The sequence below is a fragment of the Chelonia mydas genome, chromosome 23, assembly GCF_015237465.2.
Source record: "Chelonia mydas isolate rCheMyd1 chromosome 23, rCheMyd1.pri.v2, whole genome shotgun sequence".
NCBI lineage: Eukaryota > Metazoa > Chordata > Testudines > Cheloniidae > Chelonia > Chelonia mydas.
In genome coordinates, this window is record NC_051263.2 from 9,113,355 (window position 1) to 9,131,937 (window position 18,583).

Consider the following 18,583-nt stretch of genomic DNA (forward strand, 5'->3'; position numbering starts at 1 on the left):
TTGTAGATTCTCAGGCCCGCACCTGGCCCAGACAGTGAATATAGCCTGTCTCCACGGCTGGGCTTTGTTCTGTGTGCTGATTGGCTCAGCCGAAGGGATTGCCATGGCGCAGGAGATGAGCTTTTCTTCAACACTTCTGGAGCCTAATCTCTTACTTTTCACATCTCTCTTAAGCTATGTCCCATACAAACACCTTGCAGCAATGATGATGCCCAGTGGGCTACGGGCTCTTGGTAGAGACCTCTCAGGCCACCCTTTGGTGAGCTATTGTGCATATATCTCACCCAGGGGATCCCATAAAACTCTCTGCACCCCTCTGCCCTCGGTCAGTTGGCACCAAGAAGTTCCTGGGTCACCGGGGCAGACCAGAGGGCGGCTGGGATTAGAGAAGGGTCCGTGGGCTGCGTAATTGTGCAGCGATGTGTCCATGAGACTCGGGGCCGGGGGAGTAACTCACTAATGAGAATAGATGGGGGGGTGTAACTGATAAACATGGGGCAACAAGAAGTAGCTCCAAGAAGCAGCCCGCAGGCGCTCCTCTGTGGTGAGATCTGAACTTTATCTGAGGGCGTGTCTTCACTGGCAACGTTAAAGCGCTCTAAAAAACCCACCTCCACGAGGGGAATAGCACGGAGGAGCACGGCTCCCAGCGCTGGTGCACTGTCTACACTGGCACTTTACAGCGCTGAAACTTGCAGTGCTCAGGGGGGTGTTTTTTCACACCCCTGAGGGAGACAGTTGCAGCGCTGTAAAGTGCCAGTGTGGACAAGCCCTTAAAGACAGAGCCCTGAACGGTGAGTGTGACTGAGTGCCTTTCTTAAAGGGACAGTGCACTGTTTCTGAGATTTCCCCAGCAGCCAGCTCACATTGTCTCTCGCTCACACACACACACACACACACACGCACACACACACACACACACTGTCTCTTTCACACTCACCTCCCAACACATTATTGTTGTTGTTACTTCTTCGTACTTCCTGTAATGCACATATATTCTCTGTAATTTTATTCTTTCAAAGTGTGTTATTTTAGTGTTTTAACTGGTTTGTGCATTTCATATTTTTCATTTCTCTTACCCTTAAATTTAATGCTTTGAGTAGTGAGTTCTAAAATGCCTAACCTGTCCTGGCCGGAGTAATTATCCCTATGGTAACCTTTTAAAAATATATATTATATCTAGTTTTTTTGTTTCTACTGATGGCACACATAGGCACATACCTCGGTGCACATAACAAAATTTATTCTGCACATGGATGGAAAAAATTAGAGGGAACATTGCTATGGCAGCTCCCGCTCTCTGTGCCCATGTCCTGGAGAGACTGCGAGGAGACTATGTAAAATGGCCCTCCCGCACACACCCCAGTCCATGCTCTTCAGTCACACTGCTCTGTGTGTGTGTGTAAATACAGAGGAACCCCACGGCTTGCAGCAGTGTCATTCTGGGATCATGCTCCTGTCCCCAGGACAGAGTCCGGCCCCGTGTGTGAGCAGTGACACATTCACTTCAAAAGGGTTTAATTTTCATTCCTGCAGGGCCTGGCCTGGGGAGAGGGAGCCGGATCCAGCAGGAGAGAGCTGTGGGCCTGTCCCAAAGGGTGCTGTTTGCTTGCCCTCCCTGGGGCTGTGTGTCTATAAATACTGCCAGGGCCGAGGGGATGGGGTTGGGGTTGGGGTTGGGGGAGGAGACACTCCTGTGCTGGGAACAGGGACCACAGCCTGCAACCACAGCCCACGCTCCGTGCTCATCTCAAGCACAGCGCGGGGCTCTGTTTAGAACTAGGCTTGGATGGATGAGATTGTTATTGGTAAATATCAGTAAACATCAAGTTCCCTGCATGCACACAAACCCACAAGAAAATATTTCCATCGATAATAATCATACATTTGCAGATAAGCAAAGTAAGAGAAATGCTGCTCGAGACATTGTTAGAGGTTGATTTTGGGATATTTACTGTATATTTTGACATGTGATTATGCCAATTTGTGTCTTAATTTGTGTCTTAATGTGATTATGTCCAATTTGTGTTATAAAGCTTTAACTTTTTGCATCTCAACATCTACTGCCATTAAATAATTATTGTCTGACCCCCCCTTTAATTCCCTCCACTGTGAAATATAAATCAATAAATATAAAAACGTTGCTGAAAACCCATGATTTTAACCAATAGTGGACATTTAAACTGATAACAAAAATTTAAAAACCCTTAAAAATCAACATTGACATTGTCAAAATTATAAAGAAAAAAAATTAAAACTTGAGTTCTACGAAGCCTATTTATAACCCAGGGCTGGGACCTGCGGGAGCCACCCTGGGGCATCCTCCAGAAACAGACACAGCACATGTTATGGGGTCAGTCATGTGACTCAGCCACACACACACCCCAACTGATGTCCCAGCACTTCCATTGTGATCTGCCCATGTGATTTCAAACACCACATTTATCTTTGGCCTTTCCTCCTTGTTCTGGTGGCAGCAGCTAGGGAGCAATTGCCGTAGCATGTCTTTCACCCGCCAGGACTCACAACCACCTCTCGAGAATGGGAATCTTGCAGGAGGCTTCCCCAACACTAGCATGATTACAGGCTTCAGCACTGTCTTCAGCAGATCAAAGGACAGCTGGTGACACCAGAGCCCTTTTAACTGATGGCCTGGCTGACTGGTTAAGGCGATGGACTGCTAATCCGTTGTGCTCTGTATGGCTGCATTCGAACCCCCCTTGTGGTCATTGGCCTTTGCTCCTTATCTTGGCCATGGCCGGGTTATTCCTCCATTGCTCTTCTGGTCCTTCCTGCCAAAGCAACTCTTACAATAAACAGCAGAAGAAAAACTTCCAACAAAACGGATGCCATAGCATGGCTTGTACTAAGCGGAACTTGAATCCTGCTTGAAAGACTGGGACTGTCAAGGCTGATTCCCCACTCTGGCACAAGGTGGGGGCCCGCTAGGATTCAAAAAATTAATACTGGCCACTCCAGGCTTGTATTAAACTCCCAAGGTTACAGCTTCTCTCTGACCTTGGATGGATAGATGCTGCCACCACCCAAGTGCAGAACCCCTTTGAGAGCCCAGGAAGGCGCACTTGTGAATTCCTTCCTGTGGGGTACCCTCAAGCCCTTTCACCCCCACCCACTCCGGAGAAGAGTTGAGAAAGAAAATAAAGGAAATTAGTTGTTGCCCCCAGCTAATTAAACAACATGCACAAACCTCTTAGGACACCAAAAACGCAATCCTGTTCTTAAAAAAGGTAAATTTTATTAGAAACAAAAAGAAAGAAAATACATCTGGAACTTAGGCTTTTGCTAGATTTTAAAAGAGCAATTCCAAAAATTAAGCACCCAAAATAGCTTTCTTGGGGGTTCAGCTTAAAGGTTACAAGCAAACAAAAGCACCTGGGGTTAGCACAGAGGAGTCCACTAGCCATAAGAAATAAACAGAAATAAACCTAATTGTGTCTTTCTAAACATTCCTGATCTACTTACACATCTGGGGGTTCCAAATAAGTTGTTCTAGGTATGATCTGATGCTCTATGAGCATATCTGGCTTAAAGCTTCTCATAGCATAACTGCTCCCCGTCCCCCTCTTTCCTGGAGAACAACATCAGACGTTTTTTCCCCATTTTAAAAAGTTCTAGCCTTCCCATTGGCTCTTTTGGTCAGGTGCCCACTCCCTTTCCTTTACCTGGGGGACTTTTTAAGCCTTTACAGGTAAAGCAAGCAGAGAACAGCCACCAAGAGGGACTTTATAGCTAACTGGCTGGCTGGGTGTCCATAAAAAGGAGCTCCCCCCACCTTCATTTATCACAAGGACTCTTACTAGATATCTCTGCACCACCGCAGGCTTTAACGGCTATGTCTTCTATTCCTGACTTTGGCTGATCAAAGGACAGCTGGTGGCAATGGGGTCCTTTCGCATGATGAGTTAGCCAAGTCATTAAAGCAATGGACTGGTAATCTCGTGTGTTCTGAATGTGTGGGTACAAATCTGTCCTTTGTTTTTACTCCATGTTTTGGCTGTGATGGCTATTGGGTCCTTCCTCCATTCCTCTTCTGCCCCTTCCTGCCAAAGCAACTCTTACAGTGACCAAACGAAGAACAGCTCCCAACAAAGTGGTTGTTTTTTTTTGTCAGTGGGGACTCATGCATGAATCCTCTACACCCTGCCATGCCTAGTAACGTGCATTTGCCTCCCCCAGGTATTTCCCCAGAACCCCATGTAACTTTGTTTGTCTGGCGAGTTGTTTGAAATAGTCCTTTGAAGCTCATAATGCTTCTGGAGGTTTACACTGGCCACGCCTCCCCCCTAGAGAAATTTTGGACAACCCCCAATAATACAGAAACTTTGCATTTTTAATACAATGGACTCCAAAGTGACTTACACTTAATTCAGGTAGGTTCGCCCAGGATGTGCCAGGACATTGCCATATCTGTCCCGCACCCTAAACGCTAAAATTCCCTGAGAGGGGTGCTCGTATCCCACAATGCACTGCAAAAAGCCCACACAAGACAACGTGCCTGATGGCGGCATGAGGGATGCTGGGATGACGACCCCGGAGCCACACACCTCTTGCCGATGCAGCCTGTTGCTGTGGAAACGCCCAGCGCTGGCAAAGGTGATTAAGTGTGCACACGCGCTAGTGCCCTGGCAGTGCTGGCGCCAGCAATGTTCCCATGAACACTTTTTGTGTATCAACAGAAGGGGTCAGAGCAGACGGCGTGCAGGAAAATACTGCTCACTGAAGATGAAGCGAGGAGGAGAGAAGAGGTGTTGTGTAGTCTAGGACAGATGTGTACAGTCCAAAGGCTGTTCTGTTCCTTGTGCTTCTCCTGAGATGACTCCCTGCACAAGAGGAGATGCTCCCCTGCTGGCCTGTTCTAGCATCATAGAATATCAGGGTTGGAAGGGACCTCAGGAGGTCATCTAGTCCAACCCCCTGCTCAAAGCAGGGCCAATCCCCAGTTTTTGCCCCAGATCCCTAAATGGCTCCCTCAAGGATTGAACTCACAATCCTGGGTTTAGCAGACCAATGCTCAAACTACTGAGCTATCCCTCCCCCCACCAGCTGAGTGAATGCAGCTCCCCAGAAGGGAAACAAGCCCCATCACTTCGTGTCTTTAGTGCACTCTCTGAGAGGAGCCATACGTTCGCCTCGGCTCAATTCAGCTGCAGTGTAGCACTCCCAAGGGAACCAGAAAAGGCTTGAAGCTCTTGTTTGTTCTGTGGATACTAAGTTTAATAAGACTCCACTATTCAAACTGCCCCTGCTCCGGGAGTGTAAGATTTGGTGAGCCCAGACAGGAGAGGCTGAATTGCAATGATCTGACCTCTCCAAGAGATGAACCCACTAAACTGCTGCAGACTGCTCCAGAGAAAGCTGCCAGGGAAGATTTCATTGGTTGCAAGCGCTATGGCTGGGAGAGAGTTAAAAGACCAGTAGTGGAGGTAGGAGGACTCTGATACCAGCTAAAGGATGAGCATTTAAGAGAAGTCTGTGACTCCCTGGGCATTTCTGGGACACATCACAGTGAAACTGCAGCCAAAAGCTCTTTGACCTTACCCAAATATATAAGAATTCATTTCAATAGTGAAGAGCCAAACCCGCTGGAAAATCAGGGATTGTCTTACATTGCTGGCATTAAGAGAGAAGATTTTACAAGCCATTGCTACAGCAAAAGAGGAGCAAAAGATCTGTCAATCCCATCCCAGAAAAGAAAACCAGTGTTAAAGAAAGACTTTAAAATAACAGGACAGTTTAGGAACTCCCTGCAAAAGGACAGGCTAAACCAAAGCAGTTTGGCTTATCAAATTGCAAATGGTGTTCCCAAGGGGACCACTGAGACAGAGAGAATGGAAACTGTCATCAGGGCAGTTTGCCCAGGATTGAGCTTCAGGAGCTAGCTGGAGTGAAAAACTAAGCTGAGCCTGCCAAAATTGTGTACCCCCTTTCCCAGATCATTGATGAATATGTTGAACAGCACCGGTCCCAGTACAGATCCCTGGGGACCTTGCTATTTACCTCTCTCCACTCCGAAAACTGACCATTTATTTATTTAGTAGACTAAATCTGCGATGCACAATCCTTCACAGTTAACAGAGATAATAATGTGCTAACCTACATCTCCACCACTGCCAGGCTGAACCCCATAGTGCACCGGTGGGTTGCAGAATTAGCTGACTTTAACTTCACACGGTAGAAAACCTGAGTTATGAACATCAGAGTTATGAACTGACCAGCCAACCATGCACCTTATTTGGAACCTGAAGTACACAATCAGGCAGCAGCAACAGAGAGAGAAAAAACAAATCCAGTACAGTAGTGTATTAAACATAAACTGCTAAAAAAATAAAGGGAAAGCAGGATTTTTCTTCGGCATAGTAAAGTTTCAAAGCTATATTAAGTCAATGCTCAGTTGTAAACTTTTGAAAGAACAACCATAACATTTTGTTCAGCATTACGAACATTTCAGAGTTACGAACAACCTCCTTTCCCAAGGTGTTCGTAACTCTGAGGTTCTACTGTAGTTAAATATCATCTAGGGAAATCTAACGCTTTATCAGGAATTCCCCTTGATAGTGACAGGATGCACAGAAGAGACGAACACAGGTGTTGTTAAAGCAGTCAAACTCCTTGGATATACAAACTGATGGCAAGGTGTCCAGGTTAGTAGTTATTACTACCAATCCTTTGACAGTAGAAGTCTCCTTCATGGGCATTACATCCACCATAAAACTTATTCCAGGAGAAGACATTTTGGCAACTCAGAAGAAAGATCCAGCTATTGCTAAAATGCTTCAGTATAAGTTTTTGGGGCACAAACCGAATAACCAAGAGAACACAGGAGGATGTTGTACATCGAACATTGTGTCACTAGAGTTTGTATGTGCACCAAGCAAAAGAAACCTCACCAGCGTACCAGATTTCATCTAACTACCATAGTTACAACAAGTACCAGGGGGTAGCCGTGTTAGTCTGTATCCACAAAAACAACCAGGAGTCTGGTGGCACCTTACTTACTTAGTTACAACAGAAGCATTTGTACTTGTATCCATAGGCTTCTTCCATCTAGGAAGAAGCAAAGAAAGATAGGAATACATCTGAGCCTCGGTGGATCACTTTACTTGGTTTGTCAAAGTCTACCCTACCACCAAAAACTCAGGAAAGACAGTGACAGACAAGATCTTCAATTAGTTTGTTTTAAGATTTGATTTCCCCAAAAGAATCCATCATCAATAAGGAGCAGAGTTTGAAAATAGTTTTTTTTCCAAAGGGTAGAGTACTACAGTAAGATTTAAACTTCTCCCATAACCCCATACCACCCACAGGGCAATGGGCAAGTCGAAAGGCTGAATCAAATTCTGCTGGCTACATTGATAACCTTGCCAGAAGAACAAAAATCAGACTGGAAGGACTCCCTTAATAAGACCATAAGACCATCTATGCCTATAACTGTACACAAAATGATGCTATGAGTTCCCACCCTTCTATTTATTATCTTGAAGATAATCACATTTGTCTATTGTCATTGCATTTGCTCTACCTATGAACTCTGAATCTGCACCTAGGAACCATAAAGAATATGCTGAGACACAGAAACAGCAATTGAAGGACGTTTATGAACTGGCCTCAATATGTTCTCAAAACTCTGCTATTCGTGGTAAGAATCATTATGGTCAGAAAGTGTACGGTGCTGCCCTCTGGCCAGGGGACAGGAGTACTTGTCAGGAAGGGGACCAGGCAAACTAACATCCTATTGGGAAGATAAAATTCATGTTAGAACCTGAAAGGAAAGGGGAGAGTTCACAGAGTAAAGGCAGAAGGTGGAGAAGGAGGTGATAGAGTTTGTCACCACAAGTTTTTGCTTCTCTGGGTTTTCTTGCCCTTGGATATGACACTGTGCTGCACAGCACCACGGCAGAAGATACAGAGATCAAGGGAAATAAGCAAAACTGGAAATCTAAGGGCGAGTCTCTGCTAGAAGCGCTACAGCGGCACAGACGCACCGATGCAGCTGCTCCACTGTAGCGCATCTGGTGAAGATGCTCTATGCTGATGGGAGAGCGCTCTGCTGTCAGCATAATAAGTCCACCCCTGCGAGAGGCAGTAGCTATGTTGGCGGGAGAGCACTGTCTACACAGGGGGTTAAGGTCGGTATAACTATGTCACTCAGAGGGTGTGGATTAATCACACCCCTGAGTGACGTAAGTGATACTGAAGTAGGCTGTAGTGTAGACCAAGCCTCTCTAAGGACAGAATTTGGACTCCAGTGATTCTGATAGTGAGAGCGAAGACAAACAACATGGTACCCATGGCATGGTGACTCTGAATTCAGAGGCAGAAACATTCCTTCCACGGCTGGGAAATGGGGGTGTTGTTGATCTTGTAAACTTGAAGACAGATGACTAGTCTGATGTGACATTCACATCAGCCAATGAAAGACATGAATGGCAAAATGTGACCATGGACCCGGAAACCATCAGTGCACAAGAGGACAGATCTCGAGAACAACCCATTGTCACATGAGGTCCTCTGACTAGAGAGGGAAGAGCCCCCCAGACACTGACCTATGAACCTACTCATCAGTGTCTAATTCCAGCTACTGGTGCATGCACCATGGGTTTATCCTTGTGTTTACATGCTGTACCTAGTACCTATTCCTGTATCTTATCCTGCATTCTCTCCAAGATTAATGTAAATGAAGAGACATTGGCTTCTGGTTTGGATATTGCTCTACAAAAGGGGTCGATAGCGCTACATAGTTAGTTTTATGTTTCTTGAGTAGATGTTTTTTATGTCTAATGACTTTGTGTTACATGGTTATATCACTTACCATATGGGAGCTGGTATCTCATAAGATCTGAGGATCTCTGGGGATTTAAACTGTTCAGAACTGGCGATTTGGATGGGCAATGGAACAACCCTTGACACAGACATTTCCTGCTTAATGTGAATTAAACCAAAGAGAGATGCAAAAGTTTCCAGATCTGATGAAAAAGGAGCAAGACAAAAGCTCATCTGAGACCGAAAGCACGAGCTTGTGGAAGTCGTAGGTGTCTGCTAATAAGCCAAATGGCTGGACGGAATGTTTTATATTTTGTTAATGGGAATATTAGGGGGATATTATATTTCCACAGGAGGAGTGTAGCACTGATATGGGAATGTCAGGGTTCTACATACCTGCATCCTGTATCTCTAAGGCTGTGCCCTGTCCCTTTAAGGGTTTGGAGATCTGCTAGCGAGGCTAAAGAGGAACAGTGGGGATGCAAGCTGCACCCCCAGGAGGGTTTCTGTTGTTCTCCGGGGGACCCAGCAGGAGAGTTGTTTGTTTGTTTGGGGAGTTGGACATTAAGTTTAATAAAATTCCATTTTTAAAACCATCCCTGGTCTGGCAGTGTAACACATGCTCTGACCACCAGACCCCTACAGTCCCAGATCCAGCAGAGTTGGGGGTAACAGCTTGCACCCAGATTCTGGTCTGGTCAGATTGGTGGAATTAACACAGCTCATCCCCCCAGTTCCCCTGGGTGTCCCCTGTGCAGCGCAGAGACGTGGGCAGCAGTTTATGGGGATGTGGTTTGTTGGGAGTGGCAGGGACCTTGGTTTGCTCTCACTGAGCATCACAGGCTCCCTGTGCCTGCAGCCCCCTGCTCAGTTCCTCATTTGAGCTCCTGGGGCATCAGGCTCCGTGGAGCTGGGGACTGGGGTATTTGGAGCAGCACTGAGGGGTCCCTCGCTGTCCCATCATGTGGTGTGAGCTCACTGCCCTTTTTCTCCATGAGTGCCAGCTTGTGCCTGGGGGCGAGGGTCTGAGGCCAGCACTTGTGTCAGTGGGGCAGGATCGGAGACAAGGGTGAGTTGGCTGTTCAGGCAGAGTGGGAGGCTGGGTGCTGAGTACCAAAGGGGCCAGAGGGCTGGGGGAACGTTTGTATTAATAATGGGGAGCTGAGTCAGGGAAAAGAGGAGCTGAGACCTGAACCTTCACTCCAAAATGGAAACAATATCCTGCACCCTGATCAGGTTGCCCGGGGTCAAGCCAGAGTCACTCATCGCCTGCAAAGGCAACAGGGCTAGATTCTGATCTCAGCTCCCCTCAGGTCATTCTGGAGTCCCTGACGGCTGCAGTTAGATCAGGGGCTACATTCGCATCTTTCATCCCAGAGTAAATAAAAATAAATATTGCAACCTAGTCAGGGTAATTGGATATTAGACCTTGTTTTGACCAATTAAAATGTGACTAGGGTTGCCAGGTACCCAATTTTCAACCAGAAAGTCCGGTCAAAAAGGGGACTTGGCAGTGTCCAGTCAGATGTACTGACCAGACACCAATAGTCTGGTTACTGCAGGCGGGAAGGGAGAGGTGCCGGGTCATCAACCCGAGCCAGACCCCGCTCAGCTGGGGCCGCCTCCTACCTGCATCAGGCAGGCAGGAGACTTCATGTCAGGCTGCAGCTCCGTGACAGAGGGATCCCAGTGGGAGTGGAGAAGGGAAGTGGAGAGGAGAGGAGCCAGCTACAAGGAAGGGGGAGGAGAGAGAGCAGCGAGGGGGGGGATGGGGAGGAGAGGAGCGAACAGGGGTAGGGGCTTGAGGGAAAGGATGGGGCAGGGGCGGGGTCTTGTGAAAAGCAGCGGGAAAGGGGCAGGGACTTTGGCAAAGAGGCAGGGAAGGGAGGTCCGGTTGTCTGCAAATAGAAAGTTGGCAACCCTAAATGTGACCAATGCTGGGGCGTGGTTTAAGATGTATCAGATGCCCCCACAACACAAAATTCAGCAAATTGGGAAAGTGGCTTCTTCAGCTAAACCCCCATCCTGGTTATCAGTGGAAGTGAAAGCAGAAATAACAAATGATAATATTAAACAACTAGGAAATGGGGAACTTCATCTCAATAGGTGCAACTGAGGAGTTAGGAATTGTAGACACTTGATAAGAAAAATCTAATAATATCAATGAAAAATCTATGGCATTTTAAGATAAGGACAATAAGGAGTTCTTGAAACATATGGAAAACAAAATATCCTAGCAATCAGTTTTAGTGCAGTTGGAGATGAGGATGGTACAACTGTAAATCATGATGCAGAAAAAGGAGAAGTATTACAAATATTTCTGTTCTGTATTTGGGAAGAAGTGGAATGACGTATCCATATCCTACAGTAATAGTGAAATACTTTCTATTCCAGTTGCACCTAGCGAGGATGTTAAACATCAACTATTAGAATGCAACACTTTTTAAAGGTATAACAAGATGCATTGGCTGGAAGTTGAAGCCAAACAAATTCAGACTGAAAATACAGCAACAATTTGTTAAGAGAGAGAGTAATTAACACTGGAACAATGGACCAAAGGACATACTGGATTCTCCATCCCTGACAATTCTAAAATCAAGATTGGATTTTTTTAAAAAAGATCTGTTCTCGTACAATCGAGAATAATTTGGGGGCAGTTCTCTGGCCTGTATTATACAGGAGGTCAGACTAGATGATCACAGTGGTCCCTTCTGGTGTTGGAATTTATGAATTTGTTAAATCAGCTGGACCATAACTGGAAACCACACGTATTGAATGCATCGGCAAAGTAGCTATTGGTGCCATTAATGCTGATTTTTAATGGATCTTGGGTGGGATGTGGGCTCTGGGGTGGGAGGTCGAGGGGACAGTAATATGGAGTTCAGGGGAACGTTGTGGGTCAGAGAACAGGGGATATGTAGGGAAAGGAGAATGAGGGGGAAGGAGCTACATGGAGGGCCTGGGGGGGGGGGCAGGACAGTGATGGGGAGGAGTTGGGGGGTAGAATGGTGACTTCCCCAGGTGTTTATAATGGTGAATGGAGCCCTAAACATTTGAATTTAAGGAGAATCTTCCCCATGGCAAAGGGGAATGTAGGGGGTCACACCTCCCTGTGACTTTCCACTCTGGTGTTATCTGGACTAGTGGTCTGCTAGGTCACTCCAATCCTTGACTCTGGGAGCCAGCCTTACCCTGCTCTGCTGTGAGAATCCCCACTTTTGGGCTGTTCACGCATAGCCTCTGGCATGTAAGCTGTTCCTTGGATTGTGCAACCGAATGACACAAGCCAATCTCTCTGGTCCCAGACACAACCCTAGGAACCTCCGTCTTGCAGTGTACAGTTATGCCCACTGGACACTGCAAACTTATATGAGTTTGTCAATTTAACAAAGAAATTGATATGTACCATGCTTGTTATCCCAAGGGGAGTCTCCAACATCCTTCTAACCAAACGCACTGCTTCGGGTAGAATAAACAAACACATTTATTAACTATGAAAGATAGATTTTAAGTGATTATAAGTCAAAGCATAACAAGTTGGATTTGGTTTAATGAAATAAAAGCAAAACACATTCTAAGCTGATCTTAACACTTTCAATGCCCTTATAAACTTAGATGCTTCTCACCACAGGCTGTCTGGTTGCTCTTCAGCCAGGCTCCCCCCTTTGATCAGCTCTTCAGTTGCTTGGTGTGGCGTCTCTAGATGTAGGTGGAAGAGAGAGAGAGATCATGGCAAAGGTCTCTCCCTTTTATCGTGTCCTTTCCTCCCTCTTGGCTTTGCCCCACCCCCACTTCATAGTCGGGTGAGCATTACCTCATCCCAGTTCCAAATTGACCAAAGGAAGGGGGGTGACTCCCTTGAGAGTCTAACAGTCTTTTGTTGCTGCCTAGGCCAGCACCCTTTGTTCCGGGTGAGACTGGGCTGGGTTTGTCCCATACTTGCCCTGATTAAGTGTGAATTGCCTCTCTGCTCTTGTAAAGTTTTTGCTTGGGCTTATTTTAAGCCATGAGGATACATTTTCAGCCTCATAACTACATACATGAAATTATAACCTATAACATACTATAACGGTACTGTAACAACAATGCTCAGTTCATCATGAGCCTTCTGAAGACAGCCGACATGACAAACTTTGGATTGGATACCACACAGTCATTTTACAAGGATGAACATGGGGGTGTAGGATGCTCCCCCGAGGTACAGAGCATCACCCCCCACACACACCAGCTCGTGCTGCCATGGCTCAGCAGGGTTGGGAAGAACAATTCTGCCCCCGATGGCCTGAGGGGCAGCTCCATAGGTAGGGGCAGGAGCCACCCAGGGGATATATAGGGCAGAGAATGCTCTGGAAATTCTGGGAGGATTCTGGGGGCTCTTCAGAGACTGGGGTGCTGGGAGACACCCCCTCCCCCAGGCTGAGGAGGGGTGATGGAGACGCTTGCGGGGGGTGGAGAAAAATCCTCCTGGTGACCCAGCAGGGCCCAGGAGAGCTGGGGAGAAGGTCCAAGGGGGCAGATGGGATCCAGGACAGTAGGGTCCATCCGTACAGAGATGGGATCAGCTACTGGGGAGGGGGTGAGAACTGGGGGAGGGAGCCGGGTGATGTATGGAGTGGGGGACCCTACTGCAGGGACTGAGGCAACAGAGAACTGAAGCTCCAGAGAGAGACCAGGACAGACACCCCGGGGTTGGGGGAGCAGTAAATGACTTTATTTCAGTGCCAGGGGCCAGACCTCATGTCCCCATGCACAGGGGGCCGGTCACTCTATCTCAGGAGCTGGGATTCTGCAGGATGGGGTGCTGGGGAGCCTTGCCCTGCTGGGAGATAACATCTCTGAGCCACCCCTTCTGGCTGGGACCCTGCTCTGCTTTGGGGGAGACAATTCCCCTGTACACAGAGGCTCCTGGCTCTTTTCTCCCCTGGGGGTTGGGGTCCTGGCTCCCAGCCCAGCCTGGCAATGCAGAGGGAGGGATTGCAGGGTTCTGGGGTGCTCTCTGTGCGGCACAGGTTGTGTGCTGGGATCCCTGCACTGCAATGGCAGTGTCGCTGCCCATCCAGGAAGGGCTGGGCCCTGACTTCTCTGTGTGTCCCCAGAGAAGGAGCATCCCCCTGGGAAGCTCTGCAGCTCTCCATGGGGGCAGGGATCCTGCCTCCGCCTCCCTCAGATCTAGAGTTGCCCCTTTAATCTGTGATTCCACAGAGTCCCCATCCCACAAGAACATAAGAGTGGCCATACTATGGAAGACCAAAGGTCCATCTAGCCCAGGAACCTGTCTTCGGACAGTGGCCAATGCCAGGTGCCCCAGAGGGAATGAACAGAACAGGTAATCAACAAGTGACCCATCCCATGTCACCCATTCCCAGCTTCTGGCAAACAGAGGCTAGGGACACCATTCCTGCCCATCTTGGCTAAGAGCCAAGGATGGGCCTATCCTCCATCAATTTAGCTAGGGGTTTTTTTTGGAACCCTGTTATAGTCTTGGCCTTCACAACATCGTCTGGCAAAGAGTTCCACAGGTTGACTGTGTGTTGTGTGAAGAAGTACTTCCTTTTGTTTGTTTTAAACCCGCTGCCTACTAATTTCATTTGGTGACCCCTGGTTCTTGTGTTATGAGAAGGAGTAAATAACACTGCCTTATTTACTTTCTCCACACCAGTCATGACTTTACAGACCTCTAACACCCCCCCCCCGCCCCGTTAGTTGTCTCTTTTCCAAGCTGAAAAGTCCCTGTCTTATTAATCTTCCCTCATATGGAACTGTTCCATGCCCCCCAATCATTTTTGTTGCCCTTTTCTGTGTCTCTGGGCACCAGAGAACTGGGACAAGGCCCTTCAGCTGAGTCTTCCCAGAGCTGATCTCAGTGTCTGTGTCTTTCTGCAGCTGGGTGTGGCCCTGCCTGCGTGTAGGGCTGGAAGAGGCTTGTGAGCCGAGCCCAACAAGACAAGGTAACGGGGGCCCAGGCTGGCAGAACAGGCGGGCTCAGTGATAAGCCAGTACATCAGGTGGCACCTCAAAGGGGGGCAACCCATCACGCTGGGGACTGGCCAAATCCAGTGGGCACAAGTGGGCAAGGGGCATGGTGGGTGCCTTTTGTAACTCAAGAGAGGATGTTTTTAAGATGCTCTAATTTAAACAGGAATTATGTGGGGGCAGGTCTCTGGCCTGTGTTATACAGGAGGTCACAGTGGTCCCGTCTGGCCTTAGAATCCATGCCTCATCCGGAGAAGGACGGATGGTGCATGTGGACAGGGCAGTAGCTGAGAGATCAGAGGAGGGTTCTTGGTACCTGTTCATTGCCCTTGAGAAAGGCGTTGATGTACTCTAGGGTCTCTTTCTCCTGCAAGTCTGGCCCCATAAAGCAGGAGGCATTCCCAGGTGATGGTGAATCTGATCAAAGAGAGAGCAGTGGTAATACCTGGGGCTGGCAAGCTGCAGGCTGGGTGACAGAGATCTTAGCAGAAACCCTTGCCCCCCGCTCCCACCCCAGCAGGGTAGCAGCCCCGATGCACAACAGGGTCTGGCACAGCCATCCCTGGTTTCCCCAACTCTTTGCTGCTCAGCCCAGCAAAGATCCAGTCAGAGCCCTGGTTCCCAGCGGCCACCCCACTTCCCCGCCGCACCCAGCATGCAGGCTGAGCCTGGGGACTTGGGGAGCGCCACACCTGGAAGGAGGCATGATGTCAGGCTATGAGTGGTGTCCCTGCTCTCTGGGCCATTGCTGGAGGGGGCAGAGGGACTGGCAGTGAATCGGTCTGCTCCCCGCTGCGGGAGAGGGAGGAACTACCCAGTCTGCTTGGGATACGGGGACCCAAGGCCTGCCCATTCTGCTTCCTCTGACTGCCTCTCCTGCCATCGACAGCCACGGGGTGTAACCTGGGCAGGCCCTGGGCTCCCATCAACAACCCCGCCACCCAAATGCCCTGTGCTGTGCCATGCATCACCCCCCTGCAAAGGAGCCAGCAGATGGGGCTGCAACATCAGGGGGCATCTCATGCTTTGGCCAGCGCCCTGCAATCCTAGGCTTAACAACCCACCTTGCACAGAGCATCCCCTTCGACCGGTGGAAAATATCTTCCGACCCCGCAGTGTGACGGATCGGGGTGGGCAATTCGGACAGTCTCCACCGGATGCTTCTGCTGCCACCCCTAATGCCCCGATCAGATGTAGGGGCTGCAGCTGCTGCCAGCAGGAGGGGCCATTCCCCCCTGCCTGGGTTTTCCTGTCTCTCCATCTCATGGCAGTCCAGAGTTGTACAAAGGTGATGGAGTCTTCTCCCACCACTGACACCCTGGTCTTGCAACCCCAACCCCCAGAGGGGCCAAGCCCCACCGCAATGCAGGGCCATGGCCCCTGCCATTTTTGCAGCCCCCTCTGCCCACCCAGGAGGCACCCACTCACCAGCATGGAAGGGCTGAGGCACACACAGCTCCTGCTGCTGCTGTGGGCTCTTCTGTGAACTCTTCCCTGGAGGAGGTCTCGTCTCCTCCCAGGCAAGGATGGGCTTCAAGGGGACCTTGCGGACTTCCTCAGCCATCCTGCAAGAAGCCAGGACAAGGCATTGCTTGTGAGGGATGAGAGGCGACTGCCCCGTTCAGCGTCAGGGCCAGTCCACGTATTGCCGTTCCACCAGCGCCTACAGCTGCCAGCTGAGATCAGGGCCCTGTTGCCCCAGGTGCTGCAGACAGTCCCTGGGCCATAGGGCTCAGACTCTAACTAGCCAAGGCAGCCAGCAGGGAAACAAGCCAATGGATGTGCTCAAAGTCACCCAGTCAGTCAGCAGTACAGGCAGGATTAGAACCCAGGTCTCCGGACTCCCAGGCCCATCCCGCAGGCCAAACGGCCTCCCCCGGCTCACTCCCGCCTCTCCTTCTGCTGGTTCACAAACTGCCCAGCAGACAGGCTGCATCCAACCACTCAGGATTCTTCCTGCCCAGGGAAATTACCCTGATCCCTTCCCCCAGGAATATTGGGGCCGTGGCAGGTCCCAGGTGGGGGAGGCAAGTGGGGTGGGGGTGCGGGGGGGCGGGCTGGTGAGCAGCAGGAGTTGCTCTGACACCACTGTGAAGGGGAAGGAGCAGAAGGTGGGAGAGCGGCAGGCAGGCACGCTGTGCCGGGGCAGAGCTTTGTGGCGATTTCACAGCTCGTCTCTCCAAGGCCTGTGTGGCAGCAGCTGCTGCAGAGAATCCCAGGCCTGATTCCCCCCATGCTGGGTCTCCTGAATGGCCCCTGCCCTGGGGGGCTCCATTCCTCACCCAGTGTCTCTTGCTGACTCTCCAGCAGCTGCACGGCAGGCGTCCTAAGGCACCTCTAGTCCTCTCCAGAGCTCGGGGGACTGGCCTGGCATCGGACTGTCCTGGTGAATGGAACAATGGCTCCGGGCAAGTGGAGAATGCCTGTTCCCCCGGAAACCTCAGTGCCATTCCCTCTGGAAGTGATGGTGTCAGCGAAGGTGCTGGAGGTGGTCAGGCCTCGAGCCTGGAGCTGGACTCAGGAGGCCAGGGCGTGGGTGGAGCGAGGCTGGAGCGAGAGCAGGGCTGGAGTAGGACGAGGGGCAGGGCCACCAGCTACCTCCTGGTCTGGGCACTTACCTGGCCCCACCATGCCAGTGGCTGAGCACACACGTGTTGTGGTATTTAGGCTCTCAACCCCCCCTCCCCACCCCGCAGAGCAGGGACCTGCTCTCCCTCATTAGCTGAGGCCCGGAGCGGCGGGGACTCACCTGATCTCATGCAGAAGACTTACAGAGGAGCTGGGAACTGAACACAGCTCTCCTGGGTCCCAGCCCAATGCCTCATCTAACCACCTGTGCCGCCTTCCCGTGCCTTACCACCAGCCCTGCCAAACCCTCCTCCTTGTCTCCGTCCCCTCCGGGCTCGACTGGTGCGACCCCTTCTCTCGAGCCGCCCCGGGCTCCCTCCTGTGCGCATGCCGCTGCCCACTTCCTCACTGGCACCAGGCTAGACGGCCGGCACCGGGGCACTTGGCAGGCGTGCGCCGCCCAGCCAGGAGCTCGGGGAAGGCTCGGTGTGGTTGGCGATGCAATGGAAAAGCAGAGGTGGACACTAGAAGATTCTCCTACCTGGAGTCAGGAGTGGGCAGAAGCCTGTGCGTAAATGGGCCACCCACTTTCTGCTGCCGGTGGCGGAGCTGGAACTGCTGGCTCAGCGTTCCCCAGCGGCACGTGCCAGCTCTCGCTCTGCCAGAGCCAAGCCTGGCAGTGAGGGGATGAGGCTGTGCCAGCCAGCAGGGATGTGTCACAATGGGCAGGCGAGTCACAGGCCAGCCACTGTGTGACTCCCCAGCCATGGGATGCCCCAGCCCAGACTAGCTCTGGCCTAGCTGGGGCTTTAGAGCCTGTCCTTCCCCACCGGGGTCATGGGAGGGACCTTCCGCTCCCCACAGTCACAGACGTTAGGCCAGAAGGGACGGCTGGGCTCCTCTAGTCCCAGCTCCTGTAGACCCCAGGCTAGAGCCCCTCCCTTTTACCTTTATTCTTAAGGTAAAAGCACAGACCAGCCTGGCTGATGTCACAGAGAGGGAAGAGAGAGTGGAGCAGCTGGGGGCTGTGTGCGCAGCAGTCCTGGACTGTGATGTCCCATCATTACAACAGGTCTGGGGTTAGTAACTGCTGCAGAGAAGGGACAGAGATTAGCAAAATTTAAAAGTAACAAACTCAGAGGATCCTGACATTCTCCATTCTCTGAAGATGTGACTCTTCCTCCTGCCCTGGCCCTCCCTGCTGCTAGAACAGGTTTATCAGCAGCCAGCTAAGGTTCTCTCTTGTCTTTTCCCCACTCCT

General features: G+C 50.2%; 1 long non-coding RNA gene across 3 annotated transcripts in view; it reads right to left on the minus strand.

The window, feature by feature from the left end:
- Positions 1-15,060: 15,060 nt before the first annotated feature.
- The window catches only part of LOC119564357, an 88,211-nt gene continuing 84,688 nt past the window's right edge, over positions 15,061-18,583 (minus strand). Inside the window, exons 3-5 of one of the 3 annotated variants that reach the window (XR_006287267.1) lie at positions 18,271-18,409; positions 16,183-16,319; positions 15,061-15,171 (exon numbers count right to left, since the gene is read on the minus strand). This is a non-coding gene — a long non-coding RNA (uncharacterized LOC119564357). Of the gene's footprint in view, positions 15,172-16,182; positions 16,320-17,036; positions 17,368-18,270; positions 18,413-18,583 lie in introns of those variants that run through there. The other 2 variants (XR_006287266.1, XR_005223144.2) reach the window with 2 other exon arrangements.